Here is an 11,772-nt window from a genome sequence, read left to right as displayed (position 1 = left end):
AAATTCATTGGCAAAGGTAAGTATATATAGACAAATACAGAATTGTATTACTGTGATGATAGTGGGTAAATAACTTTTAATTCTAATATAAAAGGTATAAAATAAAAGTATAAAATAAAAAATCATTAAAAACAACAATTGAAAATATAGTAAAAGATACACAATATGAATTGATGTAAATTGTCACAACAGTAACATAAAGTGTCAAGAGGGAAAGTTTTAACTTCAGCATAGAGTTATCGTATGCAATCGAAGTTAGGTTGTTATCAATTTAAAATACACTGTTAAAACTATAACGTATGTTATATAAGCCACAGGATAACCACCAGAAAAACCTATAGAAGCGACACAAAAGAAAAAAGAATCCAAGCATATTGAAGAAAAAAAATACACAAAATACAGAGGAAGATAGCCAGAGAAAAAAAGACAGACAAAAGAGATATAAAATAAACAGAAAATTAACAAAATGGTAAATCCTGTCCTATTAATAATTTCTGTATTTATTATTTATTTGTTTATTTCCATGTATATATTTTAGGTGTACAATATGATGTTCTGATACACATATGTGTATTGAAATGTTTACTATTGTCAAACAACTTAACATTTACATCACCTGAAATAGTTATTTTTTTGTATATCTGGTAAGAGCACCTAAAATCTACTCTCTCCATATACAATACAGTATCTTTAACTATAGACTTCATATTGTACATGAAATAATCTAGACATTCATCCTACATAACTGAGTTTGTATGCTTTGACCTAATCTGCCTCATATCCTCTCCATCCCTCTCCTGGCAATCACCATTTTATTCTCCATTTCTATGTCTTTGACTTTTTTACATTCTACATATAAGTGAGATCATGTGGTATTTTTGTTTCTATGCCTGACTTATTTCATTTAACATAACATCTTCTGGGTTTATCCATATTGTCACAAATGACAAGATTTTCTTCTTTGTAAAACCTGAATAGTATCCCATTGTGTATATATAACACATTTTCTTTATCCATTCATCCATTAATGAGCACTTAGGTTGTCTCCATATCTTGGCTATTGCAAATATGGCAATGAAAAATGGAAGCTCAGATACTTCAACAAGGTGCTGATTTCATTTCCTTTGGGTATATACCCAGTAAAGAGATTGCTGGGTCATATGATAGTATTATTTTCAATTTTTCATAGAGTGCCCATATTGTTTTTCATGATGGTTGTACTAATTTACATTCCCACAGTGTATAAGGATTCCCTTTTCTCCACACTCTTTCTAATATTTGTTATCTCTTTTCTTTTTAATAGCAGCCATCCTAGCAAGTGTGAGGTGATATTTCATTATGGTTTCAGTTTGCGTTTCCCTGATGATTAGTGATGTGGAGCACATTTTCAAATACTAGTTGGCCATTTCTGTATCTCCTTTAGAGAAATGTCTGTTCAGGTCCTTTGCTCATTTTTTAATGAGGTTATTTGGGTTTTGTTTTTTGTTGGTTTTTTGTTTTTTGTTTTTTTTTCTCATGAGTTGTGTGAGTTCTATATATATTTTGGATATTAACCCCTTATCAGATACATGGTTTGAAAATATTTTTTCCCATTTCATACATTGCTTTTCTATTTTGTTGACTGTTTCCTTTGCTGTACTGAAGCTTTTTAGCTTGATGTTGTCCCACATATTTATTGTTGCTTGAATATTTTTTTTTAATTTCTTTGAGACAGAGTCTCACTCTGTTGCCTGGGCTAGAGTGCCATGGTGTCAGCCTAACTCACAGCAACCTCAAACTCCTGAGCTCAAGCAATCCTTCTGCCTTAGCCTCCCGAGTAGCTAGGACTACAGGCATGTGCCACCATGCCTGGCTAATTTTTTATATATATTTTTAGTTGTCCAGCTAATTTCTTTCTATTTTTAGTACAGACGGGGTCTCGCTCTTGCTCAGGATGGTCTCAAACTCCTAAGCTCAAATGATCCTCCTGCCTCGGCCTCCCAGAGTGAATTTTTGATGTCATATAAAAAGTCATTCTCAAGGCCAATATCAAAGAGTTTTTCTACTATATTTTCTCCCAGGAGTTTAATGGTTTTAGATCATCTATAAAATTATTTAATCCATTTGACTTGAATTTTGTTTATGGTATAAAATAAGCATCCAGTTTCATCCTTTTGCATGTGGATATACAGTTTTCCAAGCACCATTGATTGAGGAGACTATCCTTTCCCCATTTATCAAAGATTAGTTGACCATATATGTATGGATATATGTCTGTTTCATTCTATTCTGTTTCTCTTCTGTTCCATTGCTCTATATATCTGTTTTTATGCCATTACCATAGTGTTTTGATAACTATAGCTCTGTAATTTAAAATCAGGAAGTGTGATGCCACCAACTTTGGTTTTTTTTTTTTTTCAAGATTCCTTTGGACATTTGTGGTCTTCTGTGGTTTCATATGAATTTTAGGATTGTTTTTTCTATTTCTGTGAAATTGCCACTAGATTTTTGATAGGAATTACATTAAATTCTCTTTGAGTAGTATGGACATTTTAACAATATTAATTCTTCTCATTCATGAACACAGGAGATCTTTCCATTTATTTATGTTATTTTCAATGTCTTTTATCAATGTTTTACAGTTCTCAAAATCTCAAACAACAGAACTTTACTAGAAAAAGTAGAAACTAATGCTAAAGTTATCAGAAGAAAGGAAATAATAAAGATTAGAGCAGAAATAAATGAAATAGAGAATAGAAAAATAATAGGAAAAAATCAATAAAACCAAGTTTAGTTTTTGAAAAGATAAGCAAAATTGACAAACCTACAGCTAGACTAAGAAAAAAAGAAAGAAGAATCACATAAACAAAATAAGAAATTGAAAAAGGAGACATTAATTATAACTGATGCCACAAATATAAAAAAGATGATAAAAGACTACTATGAATAATTGTACCTCAACAAACTGAATAGCCTAGAAGAAATGTATTTAATTTGTTTAAAATTATATTATTGTGAGAACATACCAGTTATCTGATTGCATTTAATGAAAGGTAAAATAGAGATTTATTTTTTCTCATGAAACAGTAAATCCAGAGTTAGTGATTGCTGGCTTTAGTTCAGCTGAAAAAAGATGCGAAGTCCAATATTTCTGTGATTCCTTTGACCTTTCCCTCATAATTCCATGAGGCACTCTGCTGCAACTCCAGCCATCGTGTCCTCATTCCAGGAAAGGGCAGGGCCTGTATATAAAAAATTAAAAACTTTCCTAGACCTCATTGGGAGATTTCCAATTATGTCTAATTGGACATACCTGAATCACATGGCCATCCCTTAATACAAAGGAGGCAGGCAAATATTGTAGTTAGTTGGGTACATTGTTATTACCTCCACTCCTTTAAAAATCTTAATTCTATTAATAATACAGAATAAGAGAATAAATGTTAGGCAACCAGCAGCCTCTTCTTGGGAGGGATATCAATGATTTAAGTTGTAGAATATAATAAAAATGTGATAAATCTTGAAGGAAAACCTGCACAATGTAAGAAATAATTTTATCAATTAATGAAATAAACAAAGATATCCAGTGTCAACTAATTCTAGGTTATGAGAAAAAACTAACTTGTAAGTGAGATAATTTCTTCAACTTTCATTTTCTGGAGTCAACATATATTATTTCTAATTTGATAAAGAATAGAGGGTGAAGGCTGGGTGTGTTGGCTCATGTCTGTAATCCTAGCACCCTGGAAGGCCGAGGCAGGAGGATCACTTGAGCTTAGGAGTTTGAGACCAGCCTGAGCAAGAGAGAGACCCTGTCTCTGTAAAAAGGAAAAGAAAAAAAAAGAATAGAGGGTCAAGTATACATTTTATAAGGGAAGTGGATTAGTAAAATGTGGTATATGTATACCATGGAGCTCTACTCAGCCACAAAAAACAATGGTAATCTAGCACCTCTTGCATTATTCTGGATAGAGCTGGAGCCCATTCTACTAAGTGAAGTATCCCAAGAATGGAAAAACAAGCACCACATGTATTCACCATGAAATTGGTATTAACTGATGAACACTTACGTGCACATTTAGTAGTAATTTTCAATCTGGTGTCAGGCAGGTAGAGGGGAGGAGAAAATGGGTATATATACACCTCATTGATGCGGTCTGTACCATCTGGAGGATGGACACCCTTGAAGCTCTGACTCTGGCGGGTCAAAGGCAATATAAGTAACCTAAACATTTTCACCCCTATAATATGCTGAAAATAAAAAAAACCAAAACAAATATATAAGGGGAAAATAGTATGCATTGGTTATGATTTTGTTCCACTACATAAAGTAGATAAATCTAAAATAACAGAGGCATAAAGAAAATGATATTTTATTTCTCTTCAATGTAAATAAAATTCAGATTGTTCAGAGGTTGAATTGGAATTGCTTGATGTCAAGAAATATGTTCCTTCCACTTTGTTGTTCTGCTTTCTTTATATATTGCCTCTTGGTCCAAAAGGACTTCCCAAGCTCCAGCCATTTTATTGACATTCTAGGTGACAGAAAGAAGAAATGACCAAGGAAGTAAATGCCCTCTTTTTTTTTAGAAATTTTCTATAAATCCCATACTTCTCTTCTAATTACACTTCCCCAGCCACATTTAATTATACAATCATATTTATTTGCAAAGTAAACTGGAAAAGCAGTCTCTTAAATGTGTGTATTACCCTTGTGAATAAAATCAGGGAGTACAGATGTGGGTTGGCAACCACTTGTCTCTGTCACAATTAAAAAGGAAACGTAAGTGCTTTAAATCACCAGAAGAAGCTAAACTAACACAATCTAATATAGAGGAAATTAATAAAAAATAAAAAGCAATATAAAATAAAACATATTGAAAAAAAGCATAAATGGAAAAACTCAACTACTTAAAGAATATATTGTAACTCTCAGGTTGAGCAAAGAAAAAAAAATTCCAAGCTGTGCGTGTATAAAAAATATACAAAACAACCTAACCCCAAAAAGATGGAAAAAAAATTATACTAAGAAAATGTAGCTAAAAGATACTTCAAATAATAATTTTAACATATGAAATTGTTGAATTAAGGATCAATACATAAGTGAGACAATGAAGGGCATTTTAAAACAAAAATATTTATATTAAAATAAAGATTTGAAATCTCTTAATGTATACAATAGATGATATATTAATGGAATATTCAAATAAAAAACTATGCTAAATGCAAGATAAATCCACAGAAATATTATGACAAAGACAAATATTAACTTATCTCTGTCAGAAAAGAGTATGAGTAACCAAAATATAAAAATTGTGAAAGAAAAATTAGAAATTATTGTGTATTATCAACCTATATGTACTGATAAGAAAAATTAACTTTTTTCCAGGTATTTTGAAAAATTCAAGAAATTGACCTGATATTTTATTCACAAAGAATACACAGACAAGCTCTATAAATTATAAATTTAGAATAGTACATGACATGTTCTCTGACAACAGAACAATAAATTAGAAATTAACAAAAGGGAGTAAAAGGATAAAGAATTTAAAAATTTAATTACTTTAGAAGGGATTAAACTTTATTATCAAAAAATTGGGTAAAATAGAAAATCAAAATAGAAATTACATGGTAATTTAACAATACTGCTTTAAAAAAAGTCATATTAAAACCTGTAGGAGTTCTACTTCTGATAGTAGATAAGATTCTCCTGGAAAGATCTTCCTCCATATAACAGCTATAAATTCTGGACATTATATATAAAACAAAAACCTACCTGATGACACAGCACTAAAGATTCTGGAGAAATGTCCACAAATATAGGAGAGTTCCATGTTGTCCATTCACAATTATGTTTTGTTTTATTTTTTAGTCTGAGGCTAAAAACAATCAGCATAGCACACAGGCACTGGTGGAAAAACACAGTCATACTTCCTTGGGGTTCCAGAAAAATATATACAGAAAAACACGGGCACTGAAGAAAAGAATAATCTCAATAGGGCCAGAAGGGGGTCACAAATTCATTCTACCTATATCTATGGCTGATCCCAGAACAACAATGTCTAGAAGAAACTCAAAGCTGCCCAGCTAATGACAGAATAGAACTCACATCAGAGCCATTGCTCAAAAAGCAGAGTTCGCAGTTAAAATCTAATCAATAAAATTACCTGATAAAAGAAAAGAAATAACATATGTCACAGAAAAATAAAAGAATCCAGAGCCTTCACAACTTACTTGTCAACGTGTTCAATATACAATTGAAAATTATGAGACAGCTGATAAATCAATAAAATGATATACACTCTTAAGAGAAAATGCAAATAAACCTGAGACCAACTCTGAAATGAACCATATGTTAGAATCAGCAAGACAGAATTTTGAAGAAACTATTGTAACCATTCTCAGACATGTAAAAAATTGGCTGTTGGTGAATCAAAAGATAGGCAATATCTTCTGTGAAAGATAAGTGATTTTTAAAAGACTTCAGAAATGAAACTTTGGAAACTAAAATACAATTTTTAAATAAAATTTTCACTGGATCCACTTAACAGCAATTACAGATGACAGAGGAAAGAGTGGGTGAATCTTAAGATAGATTAACAGAAATCATCTGATATAAACAACAGAGAGAAAAATGAACAGAGCCTGGGGGACCCATTATAGATAATATTAAAGCATCTAACATACAATTAATTGGAGTTCCATAATAAGAGAAAAGATGAAATGGACCAAAAACATACATTTGAAAAAATAATGGCCAAAAATTTCCCAATTTTGATACATATATTTACTAATTTAAGATCTCAAGGAACACCAAACAAGATAAAGATGTAGAAGACCATGCTGAGACACACTGTACTCAAACTGATAAAAGCCAAAACTAAACAGCAAATGACAAATGAGGAATTAATTACATAAGATCACTTCAAAATTTCCTTCCAAAAGGAGTGGTCAGAGGCCACAATTTGACTTTGACCAACGTTTCTCCTTCCTAATTCTGTCTTAGCAGATTTTTCTTTGTTTTTTTTTTTTTCTTTCTTTCTCTTTATTTTTTTTTCATGTTTTTTAATACAGAGTTAGAATAAAAAACATTGTGGATGAGAATGTGTATGACTTACTAAGTTAGAAATTTTGCATGCTGAAATAGAAGCACAACAAAAATAATTATACTATAATAGATTTTTTAAAAAATTGGTCACCCCCAAGAGTTCAATGAAATAGCTAAGTTATTGCATAGGAATTTTTTAAAGCAAATCTCTTCATCTCTTCCAATTAAGGAGATATGTCAGAGGTAGAATGGTAGATCTAAGAAAAATGTCAGTAGCCCCACAGTTATCATTTCATTTCCCAGGTCGTTATCACAAATCTCCTGCACATTAGACTTTATGGTGTCTCTCTGAGGTGGAAAATCCAACTGTCTTTATTTAGTCATGATAGAAATGGCAAAATTGATCTTTGCTCCAGTAAATTATAACAAAACCTATTCCTTTACACATTATAGAGCCTGCTTTATAGAAACCTCTACTGGAAATTGAAATGTCCCTAGTCATACATAATTTCTTTCTCTCAATATTTTTCTAAGGTAAAAATGAATATGTGTAAATCACAATGGCATCTGTAAAAAATGTCTGCTATTCATTTCTATAAAAGATCATGCCTAAGTAGCTTTTACCTCAGAGACCAAGATAAACTCAAGTAGCTCACTTTGTTAACTTAAAAATCACACAGTGTGTAAATTTGGAGACGATTTATTTATTTTTTTATAAAGGGTTATATCCTTCAAGGTGACCATCCTGTCGGACTGGGAAGCATAGACTCAGGCAGAGCCCGGAAACAGGCTCTTGGAGGGAGGGAGGGGTAAGACAGGAATTTATGCTGAATGGGTGGCCAAGCATACATATTCAACAGGTTACAGAGGGAGCTATGAATATTCATGAAGATGGTCCTAACACATGCATACTGAATAACCATGCATGTTACATATAATCGATGTTTACTTTGGGGTGGAGACTTAGCATTTACATGTTACAAGCAGGCCCAGATGTCAAAAGGGGAAGCAGGTATGCAAAGGCACTTAAGTGAGCAGCTTCTGTAACCTGGCCGGAATCAGTCCATTGTTGGTGGTCTGATTAAGAGAAAGTTATTGAAATCAGTCTCTTGTCTAATCAAAGGTGTAGTTATGGCTTGTGGAGCAGGGTATTTAGTTAGTCAGCATCTAGTGGTGAGCTGCATTTGCTTCGACATTGCTTACTTCAAGGCCAGTGCTTGGTTAGCTAACAGAGAAAAAGGAAAACCTTGTGGCAGTTAGAATATAGTCTATTCTTTAAGTGTAGGGGTGCATGACTTAACTCTTGCCTGGCATGACTTTTAGTCTTATTTATAATTTGGTATCTTATTACCACAAAGAGACTGTTCTATCAATCTTATGATCTCTATTTTAACATTAATGTTCATCAGTTGTTGTGTCTAAACCACAAAAGGAAGAGGGTATAATGAGATGTGTCCGACCTCCCATCCCATCATGGCCGGGAACTTAGTTTTTAAGGTTTCTCTAAGGTCCCTTTGCCCAAGAGAGGGTCGATTCAGTGGTTGGGGGGCTTAGGATTTTATTTGTAGCTTACAAATTTAAAGGGTCTAGCAGGGGTAACATTTTTCAATTTATTTTACTTTTTGCCCTTAATAGATGTTGCTTTTATTTTCTAATTGTACCTGTGGTCTGATAGTTCCTCTACGTCCATTTCCAGAACTTCTGAACCAAAAAGCAATCCTTGAGCTAAACCCAAGGAAACTGCTGGCTACATCTGCCTGTCATCAGTGATAGTTTTATGTCAATTGGATTCTACAAAAGCAAGAACAAGTAATTTGTTGAAATTCCTGGGTTGGTATTAAGTCAAGAAAATATGAACCACTTCTTAAAATTTTACTTTCCCTGAGTTTTTGACTCCAAGCTGTCTGTGAAAGCTGCTCAGGCAGAATGTGCTGTCAATGAAGTTTGTCCCTCACCCCAGTTCTGTTTCTCTCACCTGGTGGTGCCGCCTGGCCTCTCCTGCTCATGACCCCAAACTCCCACTGTCCACCTTTCTGACTCTGTCATGGAATGTTTTCAAAATCTTTGGTTTGGGCTTGTTTTCTTGTCCTCCCTCCCTCCGTTCCTTCCTTCTTTCCTCTTCTATTTCTTTCTTTTAAAGTCAGTAGGTTTCTTGTATAGTTCTATTAAAACTGGCCCAGGTTTAACTTCATTTGTCTTCATCGTCATGAAAGCATAACACTCAACACTTGGTTCTGGTAAATATTTTTTTAGGCTTGCAGTGTTTGAATTTAGAGAAGACATCTGCATCTTTGGTTAATTTTTCAACATACTTCTGGAGCTCAATGTTCACATTAAAAAGAATACATGTATTGTATTTTCTTTTCTTGAAGCCACAGGAGTATCTTGGACAGGAGTGAAATCTATGTCATTCAGATCCTTTACACAAACTGTAATATGGAGATCAATACACTGTCTAGCGTCTTTCAGACCAGTTTTTCTCAATTCTGATAGTGAGTAACGTCATTCCTGGTTCTGATGGCAACCTGGGTAAGGTACGGGGAACTGTGGCGGTAAAGGAATCAGGAGACCCTGCTCTAGCGCCACCCTGTCTTTCATGTTCTTCAAATTTCAAATGCTCTGCTTCACCAGGTGCTAAAATTTTTCTTAACAGGAGAGGCCAAACGTCAAATAGAAATTCTTTATCATATATAAGAATATTCTTTAGAATTGGATCTAGCTTCTTTAGGTCCTCCAGTTTAAGTTCTTCTTGGGACTCTATAGTATAAAACTGCATTTTTTTTTTTTTTTTGTAATTTCAAGCATGTTGCAATTTTGCCTATGGTTTTCTTTCGCTTGTCTGTGAATTCAGAATTATTATGTTGAGCTTGGGCCTCTTTCTATAGATGTCTTGGTAATATCTGATACTTATCTATTGCCTCCACCAGCTGTCTCCAAGAGTCTAAGTCAGTACTTCTAAAACTGGCACCCTGGTGTTTTGTAGACTCCGGGTCACCTCTGACATCACCAGTCCCCAGCCTGTCCCCTCCTCCCCTCCCCCAGCAAGGCCAGGCTCAAGGGCGCCATCTTTGCCTGGCCTGGCCCTGGTCTTGACAGGGCCACCCAAGCCCATTTGCTGCCACCCTCTTCTTTCTCATTCTTTCCCTAGCATTTCACCTCAGGACTAGAGAACATCCCACCCCTGCCTACCACAGCCAGCACATGCACGCAACTGAGAACAGTTCTGCCCAGCCCAGGCGGACCCACAGTGCCTGAGCATGCTGTCCAGGGGCTTGGGGACCTCTCAGCCCAGTGCATCATTGTTGCCATCAATGTATTCCTCCTGGATGCCTGAAGTCAGGTCCACCCAACCTGCTGCTATGCCTACAGCTGGCACCGACCCACGCATGCCACCTGCAGGCCTGGGAACTGGCCCACCCAGCCCATCAGAGCCACCACAAACACCATTCATGGACCACTTGGGAGCCCCGCCTGGTGGTGGTTAGTCCCACCATTGCTACTGCCATCACCCATACCATGCCTTTTGCCCAGGGGCCTAAGAACCTGCCAACCTGCCCAACCTACTACTGCCACTAACAGCACCTGAACAAGGCACCTAGACACCCACCCACTAACACTGGTGCCAGTGTATGCTGCCCAACAACAGGCACGCTAGGCCCATTGCTGCCACCACTTGGGCCTAAGGACAGGCCCACCTGGCATCCCCATCCCAAGCAAAACCACAGCCTGCAATGATACAGGAGCTGGGCCCTGAAAGACAACAATACCAAATTCTGAACTGGTCCCAATAAATAAAGTTTGATGTTTCAATTTTCCATAGAACAGGAAGTATAAGTGTGTATGTTCAGTAGCATTGCAGTATTAAGAAAAGTGACTAAATAAACTAATGATAAAAGGCCCAAATTTAAGTATTTCTCTGAGAAAAAATTAGATTAATGTTTATTTTCAGTGTTAGCTACATATGTTAAATGCAGGAAAACTATCTTGAAATAAGAAGGATAAGAAGAGAATCAACTAACTGAGCAAATGCTGAGCTTTGTTTTTCAAATACCTGAAAAGTTATTGAGTTTTTCTATTTTATATAAGAGTGTGTATGCTTTAAAATGTGGAGCCTGATTAGCAAGGAATGAAACTATCTTGCCAAGTGGTTTTAAAGGTCTAGCTCATTAGTAATTTCAGAAGAGTCTGCATCAAGCTAGAAGACACTGCTTTTTAAAATAAATTACACATGATCTTATAATTTTGAGTTTTATAGTTTTAATTGAATGTTTGTACCACTTATAATGTCACAGTGTTTAAGATTTAACTTAACAATTGTCATCTGAAACTTTTCACATTATACTATAAGTCTTCTTAACAAGGTTCAAATGTGTGTGTGTGTGTGTGTGTGTGTGCAGGTTTTCCCTAGATTTTTCTTTTAAAAAGGCACAATAGAATACTATTTTCTGGTTTTAATTTTTCTGCGATGATATTAATTATTTATTCCACACTTATTGAGCACCAAATACATACTAAACATCATATGTCACTGCTGTACCAGGATAAATATGTCACAATCTGGCACTGATGAAATTTACAAGCCAATGAGGGATACAGATATGCAAACAAGTAATAGTTTCCCAAGAATAACTTTTCCTAGATTGATGTAAATAGCTATTAAATCCATTTTTTATTAAGGCATTTTAGTTTTTAGAGCCAAACGGGTCCTTAAAACATATTAAGTCTTGCTCTTTCATCTTTTAAAT

The 11,772-nt window shown here is 34.7% G+C and overlaps 1 pseudogene; it reads right to left on the bottom strand.

Moving 5' to 3' along the window:
• Positions 1 to 9,148: 9,148 nt before the first annotated feature.
• LOC123621684 lies at positions 9,149 to 10,031 on the bottom strand (annotated as a pseudogene).
• Between the last annotated feature and the right edge of the window lie 1,741 nt (positions 10,032 to 11,772).

This window comes from Lemur catta, chromosome 16 (genome assembly GCF_020740605.2).
Source record: "Lemur catta isolate mLemCat1 chromosome 16, mLemCat1.pri, whole genome shotgun sequence".
NCBI lineage: Eukaryota > Metazoa > Chordata > Mammalia > Primates > Lemuridae > Lemur > Lemur catta.
The sequence above is the reverse complement of the archived record's forward strand: the minus strand, read 5'-3'. Positions and strand labels throughout refer to the sequence as shown.